Here is a 9,538-nt window from a genome sequence, read left to right on the forward strand (position 1 = left end):
TGTTGGCCCTAAACTCACAGGCAAGCTTTTTGCTTTTCCAAATATAAGTACCTACTGCTTTAGTAAACAGATAACTCCAGTTAAAAGCTATGCCTGTACTTAAATACGAGTAAACCATTGATTTCACTAGGCAGCAAAACTATCACTGGAATAGAAGTTATAAAAACAAATAAATAGCTGCTATAATAATAGAACATTTGTAAATAGAAAAACTATTACAATGCCTATGATGGGAACTGAGAATTTGATACAGTTTGTCCCATGCATTCTGTTTAGCTTCACAGTGATATCTGTCTGTTGTAGTTCTGCAAAATACTTGGTTGGTTCTACTTGGAACACAGCCTTTTGCAAAGTAACAGTCTGTCTCATGTGACATCTGCTTGAGCTTTCAAATTCTATTGTTCTCAGTTGAATGTTACCAACACTAGTAGTGGTAGCAGGCGATTTGCTTCTAGAATTAGCCACCCAGAAGATGCAGTGTGGGGCTGCTCTCCAAAGCTTTCTAGCTTTGCAAATATGTGTTAAAATCACAGCTGGAGCCGAGTGCCTTAGCATAGCTGCAGTGTAAATTGGGTAACTGCATGCAGGGACAAGTACAATTAGCAGTTGCAGAAGGTAAAGGCCTTGTGGGCAAACAACTGCCTGTTTAACATATACCAAGTGGAGGAGTGTGACCCTGTATTCCCTTCCCCCTCTATATACAATATATTTTAAAAATCCAACTCTATTACAAACATAAGAAGCAAAAGTGGCCAACTTAAAAGCAAGGATGCAGACTCAAATGACAAGGACAAGAAGTTATTCACTGAGCCAGGTCCTTCATGGACAGAATTGCTTAACTATGAAAAAGGAGGCTTTAAAAATACATGTATCTCAAGATGCAGCTAGAAACAAAAAATATACCTAAATAAATTAATCAAAACTCCCAAAATTAAAAGTAAAATAAAAGAAGTTAGATTGATGAATACAATGTGTGAAACATTAACAAAAGAAGAAATAAAATTATAGCTCAAAGCACTGGACAGAGTGACTCTCCACAAAGTATTTGAAATTTTAAAGGATTTTATGCTTTACCAAAATCATTAATTTCTTTTCTTATTAAGTAGGTAACAAGAGATCCCAACCAACAAGTTTGTTTAGAAGTTTTCAATATTATTAACTGTCAGTTGTGTGCAGTACAGAATGAAATGTGCAGCTGATGACAAAGTCCATGACATAGCTCATTATTATATGGTGGATAAGATAATTCTGTTTGCAAAGTTAAAACCACGTAAAAGTTGCAATGTAGAGGAAAGTTTAACAGGGGTCACCAGAAGTAACAGAGTTATCAAATTTCCTGTCTATTTGTTTATCTAGAAATTGCATGGAGATCACCACACCAGTTATTCAACAAATCTGAGGCAAAGCCTCATTAAATTAGAATATACTTAATTTTTGCTGAGCTTTATTTCTTCTCTAATGATAATGTGGGTTTTTTTCAGTGATTCTCTATTTCCGTAAAAAAATATTTTTATTCGTTTCATATCTCTGTTTTTCAAGAAATATATAGAGTATGGCAATGAGAAAGCTTAATTTCTAATTAATTAATTTCTAATTTCAGCAAATTCAGTAAGCACACAATTTAGTAGAAGTATTCTGGATATTTTTCATTCTAACTGACAATAGATTTTGGTTCAGAAAGTTCTACAGCACCAAAACCAGCAAAGGTAACAGCTGACCTGTTGCATTTAATATTACTTTTTGCACAAGTTCTAAATTGTATTTTTAAGTACAACATTTATGGCCACAAATGGGGAAACTACAATTTTTATCACCTAGAATATATAGCCAATGTTTTGCATTTGCAATATCTGAAACACTTTAACAGGGGGAAGAAGAATATTTTTGTATTTTATCAGTTTACTGAATCTAAGTGCTGTCAGTAAGTAACATCTCTCATACTGCATGTACTCTTACATTACAGAAATTGGTTCATCCCCTGATTTCCTTTTATTAACCAAGAGTATCTTTCCAGCTGGTCTTTAATTAAATATTTCATTAAGGATCATTAGGGCATTATATAAAAACTCTTCATAGTTCTCATTGTTAATCATAAACACTTCATTCACAAGCAGCTATAAATCTGAATTTTGCCTTCCAGCTTTATTACAAAGCCTTTCTAGATTAGTTATTGACAAAACCCACTAACAAAACAACAAAACCCCCCTTCATTTCCAAAAGAGATTTTTCCAATTATATTCATTTAAAATAATCAAGAATTTACTTTGAGGCTTTAAATAAGAGGACTGAAAATAAACCCCAGGATTCTTCCATTCTTATTCATTCTGGCTAAAATAAAGGTAGATCAAAATTATGGATTATTCCCTGTCTTTAAACAAGGTAGAAGGCAGTAAGACAGTGCTGGATAGATGCACAGGAGTAATGGATTATGCAGATTTTTCTCTCCTGGGTCACCATTATGAATCTGATCCAAGATAGCAATGACAAAATGTCAGTGTCATTTTATGGCTTTTAGCATGAAATCCTGACCCTATGAGGTCAATGGCAAAACATCAGTGGTGCCAGGAATTTTACCTTTTGAGTCTCTAGTGTGAAAACAGATTTAAAGTCTGATTCAGCATCTATTTTTATTCAATTGGAGATATACTAAGTTCAAGGTCTGGATTTTTAGTTCTTAGGGGCTGCTTTGCTCATGCTTTGAGCATAAGAGCTGGATCTTTTAGATGACTGAAACACTTAAATCTCTACAGTTAAACTGCAAACTTTTATCCTTAAAGTCAAATGTTATTATGAGCAAGATAATATAGTAATGCTAAACATCCACATGCTGACTGTGTGTCCTGCTATCACTCCTGTGGCCCACCCCTAGGCTTAGACCAACAGCACTTCTAGCCCACACCCCACTTCCAACCAGTTCTCTTACATCCTCTAAGATCTGGGAGAAGATCTAATTCTTGAAGGCTTCTCTGCTACAAGTGCAGGCACCATTGCCCATGTTTTCCTCTCTGGATGGAAACAAGCCAAGTGGACATTCTCAGAGGGCTAGGATTGGAAAGCAGTCCTATAGTGTGGTGAGAAATGGTGTTGCTCACCCAGAGCATCAGTCAGATGTGTAAGTCCAGCCTAGGCACAGTGCATGGGAAAAGCTGAGTACCTCAGATGATTCCCAGAAGCTGCCTGATGACCTAGCCAGTGGCAGCAAAGCATCAGAGCACACCAGTAAGGAAACACTGAGAAAAGAAACAAACTTTTAAATCAAATTATTTTCAGCAGTGAGAAATTTATCTCTGTGGAATCCACAGTACATTTTCAAGAACAGAGGTCTGTGCCTTGCCCACAGCTGAGCAGAGCTCAGTCAAGTTTTTGAATTGTGACTAGAGAACTTGTTGGCAAGTCCTCTGCCAAACATCATGTGAAGCTATGTATTTTTCCAAAATGGAAATAAAATCCTAATATTAAATGATTTATTCCTGCCCTTGAAAAATACCAAGATACACAAATACAAAAACTCTGTCTTGCTATAACATGCTTCCAGAAAAAATCCACTTGTACAAATCCACAGGTCAGGCACGTGTTCCTAAAAGTATTTAGCTATGCTGAAAACCACACAGGAATTAAAGTGGGTAAAAGCATACTGAAGAAGTTGCTGCAGGTTTAATTACCTTTTCCTTTTTTTCTCTTTAGTGGGAGTTCTGAATTCTGGAGGAGTCAAACTCCAGTCTCTACTGTATTGAAATGATATTTTTTTAGCACTCCAATCATTGTCTCTACTTGACTAAGACATTTCTGTGCTAAAGCAGGTGCATTTACTTTTCAAGTATTATTTTACTAATCAATTGAAAAATTACCTCCATGAATGACAGAAGTGCAGACCTTTGGAGTATTTCATTAAAAGGAGCAAACATTAATTACAAATCCAGCCCAACCTTTGCAGACATAAATTATGGGACAGATCTATTTTCTCCATGCTTAATTGCAAGCAGTGACTAGCTCTTTAAATTATTATCTCCAAGGCATGAATGAAATTAGAATGGATTTGATGATATTCTTAAGGCTTATTTGTATCTAAATAACTTGGCCATGTTTTATTTGGTGATATAAGGAAAATCAGGTGAAACACCTTTGAGGGTCTACTGTGGCTATCTTACCATGAACAAATTGGGAATTGCAAAACGGAATAAGAACCTTAGAGTCTATGCAGCCAGGGAAGTGTAGTTGCAGGTTTTAAGAATGGGATAGTTAACACCATCCAAGTATCTTTATTCTAATCTAAATTCTGAAGATTTTAGGCATTTTTAACTTTCTAAAGCATTCACATTTGAGGCAGGATTTTCCAGGCAGTATCTTTCTTGACCTTCAAAACTTAGATTTCAAGAAAAATAATGGTTTTTTTCTAGAGAAATGAAATACCCTTCCCACAGAATTAAGGTTGAAAAAATTGATTTTAGAATAGCTACAGTGCTGACTTATTTGTGACCAAGCTGAAATCTGGCAGGAAAAGAGATGAGAATTAAAAATTATTTTGATTTTCAATATCTAAAAAAAATTATCTTTGTTCAATACATGACAAAGAGAAGGAGCAGAACAAACCAGAAAATTGAACACACATTGAACTCAAGTAAATGAACACAAAACTACCTGATAAGCCTCGGCATGAGGCAAAGCTAATCTTGATGCTTAGGAGCACTGGAGACAGGAAGAACTTGCAGTTCTCCTCTGTTTAAAATAATTTAAAAATTCATTCCCAGAGGAACTAAATAGCATATGTATATATGTAGCATTCTGTAGATTCAGAAGATGCAGTTTAGTAGGACAACAAGCAAGAAATAGATGTAGAATGCAGGGCCTGTTTTTTTAATGCAGAGATGAAAACAAATATATTTTTTGTAAAATATATTTAATTATTTTGATTTTACACTGGAAACATAAAATCACCTTCTATAAGAACTATGAGCCTTTTATATCACACAGTGTGTGAACGAAGGAGTCTGAAGAAAGACTCTCAATGGGTACTGCTTGCCCATTTTTTTCACTGTTCCTCTACCAAAGGAGTTAATCATTTGACATTGCAAACTTAAAAAAAAAAAAAAAAAAAAATTAAATAGATAATGACTTGCTTGGAGTTCAATTTACTTGTGTCATGATACAATAAATACCAAGCTGAATTCTCACAGCATTAATCATTAAACTAGGAGAGGGCATTAGCTTAAAATGCATTCCTTCAACTTTGATTTGTTTCACAAATACCTTTGATATTTTAACTGCAATTTTAAGTATCCTGAAAATATAAATAAGTCCAAGATCCTCCAACAGCCAAACTCTTTTTCAGGTTTTAACTTCTGGATATAAAGTTATCATCCATCTCCACTGCCAGAACAGCCTCTGAAAACATATTACCAGAAGCTCTGCAAAGCTAGATGCTGGAAGGCACAGAGAAAAACCAGTTCAGATTCAGAGCATTATTTGTGCAAACACCATGCAAAGAGCAGGGCAGGGGGAACCTATAAAAGGCAAAATATGCTGATTTGGTACTGAGATTTTTCCAGACTTTCTGCTGTGAAAGATTCCTCAGGCCCATAGTAAAATGTTTCTGGTGCTGAGTTGAAGACTCTGCAAGAATTTTAGAAGATTACTTGAAAAAAAATATTCTGCTGGAAGATTAGAGGATGCTTTAAAAATTTAGAAATAATTGGTCCAGCAAAAGGTGACTTCATGGGCTTCACAACTGTGCCTTGTTTAGGAGAGAGACGAGTGAGAAATCCTATTTGGAATTTAGATTTTTTTCCCCTTTCTTCTCCATGGTATTTCATCCTGATTTAAAATTGCAGAGTTAAAGATTGATCTGTAGCTTGGGAAAAGCAGTCAAGCAGAGGACCACTGGGGACAGGGTGAACCCTTTAACCATATTGCCTGAGAAAGGCAGTGCTTGGCAATCTATTCCTGGGAATGATAATATCATAGGTAACCTATTTGCTTTGGGATCCAAACCAGAGTGCTGCATTTAAACCACGTGCATCTAAAATGAAGGTAAATATGTTGTGGGGATCTCCCCACTTAACAGGACAGAGTGGAATGTAGGATTTTTAACAGACCTGGACAAATTTGTCAGTTTTAACAGTATAACATTCATCTTCTTTTTTTTTCCTCCATAAAACCATCCAATCATAACATGTCATTTGGACCTAGCTGTTGAACATGACATCCTTCATATTTCTTTAGAAAGAACAACATCAATACTAGCAGTTTTAACATCTTGCATTGTACGTATAGTTTCTGATAGAAAGATGAAACTCCTTAAGCACTGAATCTAACAATAGAACTAGTAAAACATAGGAAGCTAAAGAAAGTAGGAAATTGGTTAAATTGGAATTTAAAAAACAAAGTTTATCAAAAGTTATGAAAAAGATATGTAGGAGATTGTATGTAGAGGAGGAGTATGTACCTTTAATCACCAGATTCTTTTTTTTCCCTATGAATACAGAATTGCAGAGACCTTTGTTTCAAGTTGCAAAGATTGTTAATGGAAATATTGAGAAATCACAGTTGCCATTTAAATATTAACCACTGGCCTATTAATGTCTGTTCTATAATTTAAATGTAGGAAAATCTTTACTCAGACATTACTACACACCAAAACAAGGCACCCCTGCAGAGACCTGCCCAGAAAGATCCCCTGAAAGGCCACTGATCACTGCTGCTCTGTGCAGTTCCAGGCACACCAAGCTGACAAGGGTGTGAGGGAGTATCACACTGGGAGCTGCAAAACACAACAGTGCCCTTCTGTAAGTTATGGCCATAGTTCTCATTCTGCCCTTTTCCCCTTGGTGCAGCAAATTCTGAAATAACAAGTGACAGTAACACCAATACTAGCTCCACCCAAATGAGAAACAGGGAGCTGCATCTGTTCAGTGAATTTAAAAATGAGTTGACTCCTGGCAGTGTCATCAGTTTCCCTTATCTTCCTCCAACCTACTTTATTCTTTTGTTTTTAGCTGAAATCTGAGAAGAGTGAAATAATAATGATAATTATAATTATCATTTAATTATTTTTATCATTATATCCATTTCATCTATACCAACCATTTAAAAACTCAGTCCCCTGTAAATTGTGGACAACCTTGTTGCATATGGTAACATCCCTACGGAATGAACTCTTGAAGGATAAAGGCCCAACATGGTTCAATTCATAGCTCTTTGTCAGACAGCCAAATATAAATAACAATTTATTTTGGCCAAAACAACCAATTCCAGGTGAATTTATGTCCTTAATGGGAGAGCTGCCATGACAAACAAGAAGAGGATGTAGCTATATGATATGGTAAAAGCTAGTTAAAAGTGGAATATCTTAAATAAAAAGTTTCAGTAGGCTTAAGGGTTCCTGCTAAGGCCTCTCTATTAAATCTTTATATTAACGTGACAAGCTAGAATTAATGTCTCCTACTTTATTAAAAAGAGGGCAACCATTAGGATAAAATAATATTGAGAAATAAAATCTACCTTGGATCAGTTTCATGTAAACATAAAAAATCAGCTTCTCAGAACTCACATGAAAAACATAATGTAGTTAATATTAAATACAATGATTATGCAACCTATTACTTTTACAGTTTGTGCTCCTGTGTCCTTGATTTAGTCCCTGTTTTGCTTATGATTAATGAATGACTCACCTTCAGTACTCTCTCATTTATTTCATACCTCATTATGAATTTGAAAAGGTCAATTTGTTATTTGAAAGCAGCAATACATGAACAGTGTTCATAAATGCAAATGACATTTTTATCAATAAATTGCTATTGCCCCGTATTATATCTTATTTTAGTAATTTGCATTTTCTCACTGCTTTTATTATCATTTTGAAGAGTATACACAATTTATTCCCATAGAATAGTAGGTGAAATTTTTGCATGTGCTTATATGAACATCAGGAGTGTCTGTGTACTCCCTATACAGTCTCACACACAAGTGTGTGTGAGGTGTGAGGTGCCATTCGTGTACTTAACTGTTTTCTATTCACAATTGCCAAAATCCTGTGCCATGATTTCCCATGGTTTCTCTTTCATTTTGCTTGTAATTATTTTACCAGGGTTTGAAACTTCTGATGTTGGGTGATAATGCTGTTAGCATTCAGGTAAGGAAAACACCAACCACCTAGGCCAGAAGTGATGAAAGTGTATATTAAGCACATAATTGTTAAGGCAAAAGCACTTTACACTTAAAAAAGCCTTTTATACCAATAGTTTACAATACTACTTCTTTGTTGTTTTATCTTTTTTTCTGTTTTGATAATTACTTCTCACTGCAGAATTTGGTAATCGTGGAATACTTTCTTGAACAGAAAAAAACTGGCTTGGGAGACATCTATGCTAAATCATACTCTGGGGAACGCTCAAAGGCATAAACAAAAAAGTCCATTTTTTTCTTAGTTTACTGGAGGTAAACTCTGAAATTATCTTTCCATCACTGTTAGATGACAGTTACCAACTATAAGAAAACACCTGTGATAAACTGATACCTTGCAGAGTAGATTACTGTATCTAGAGAAGCTCAGGGTAACTCCATTCAGCAGTTACTAATCTAGCTGTCAAGCTGCCTTGGGGAGCTTGGGAAAGGCACAGAAACCTCCTTTTTAATATGGGGCAATTAATGTTGCTCTCTGGGTTCACCTCTATGACTGTGCTAAGAGGACCCATGCTGCCTACAGGCCTGAGAGGCTGTTTCTGAACTGGCCTATGCTCCAGACTGTACAGACACACCCAAGCTAACTGTAAACTGGACACTTGGGTGATTTCTGGCAGTGTAGCTGGAGGTGCTCATACCTCAGTGTGGGTAATCCAGCCCCTCCAAAAAACTGTGTTGTCTGCTCTTCTCTCATCACTTTGCCAGCCTTGTCTACAGGAACAAGTGGAGTTTGAAGTTCTGCAACAGAGACTTCACTGTATCAAGATATTCCCTCTAAACCCCCAGTGACTGCTGCACCCATCTCCTTCAGCAGGCATAATCTATCTTCGTCTTATTGGTTTCTGGCTCATAATGTGTAAGCAGCAGCACCTCCACCTACTATTTCTGCCCCGCTGGATTATGGCCGTGAGGTTTGCTCAGGTGAGGTTTATTCAGGTTGGATGCTGAAGCTAGGTTTGATCTATAGTAGACCAGAGTCTGTGGATTTTATAAGCAGAAATGTAAAAATCAACCCCTACCATTTGTATACTTCACTCTGTACAATATGCATGGCTGGTTGTGGTGCCAAGTTCAACAGCTTAAATCTTGTGTCATCACTAAAAACAATATAACAGCATGGCTAGTAATTGCAGGCTGACCTTCAGCCTTGGTTTTGCTTAATGTTGTAGCCTTATGTCTCCCCTCAATTTGTTCAGAACTTTTTGTACCATGAATTATTGATCTATAACTAAACACTGTCCTTCGTGTTTATCTAAATGACGATATTTGGAGCCATTGCAAATGTATTATCTTTTCTCTGACTTTTGTAAGTACATTCATTATGGGCTTTTATTCTTCCTACAGTTTCAGTGAACGCTGA

At 36.0% G+C, this 9,538-nt stretch overlaps 1 long non-coding RNA gene across 1 annotated transcript; it reads left to right on the top strand.

The window, feature by feature from the left end:
- Nucleotides 1-6,633: 6,633 nt before the first annotated feature.
- On the top strand, nt 6,634-9,205 carry LOC139802104 (uncharacterized). Its single transcript, XR_011728510.1, has 3 exons — nt 6,634-6,734; nt 8,084-8,128; nt 8,896-9,205. It is a non-coding gene; the product is annotated as an uncharacterized lncRNA (long non-coding RNA).
- The last annotated feature ends 333 nt before the right edge of the window (nt 9,206-9,538 follow it).

This window comes from Heliangelus exortis, chromosome 13, assembly GCF_036169615.1.
Source record: "Heliangelus exortis chromosome 13, bHelExo1.hap1, whole genome shotgun sequence".
Lineage (NCBI taxonomy): Eukaryota > Metazoa > Chordata > Aves > Apodiformes > Trochilidae > Heliangelus > Heliangelus exortis.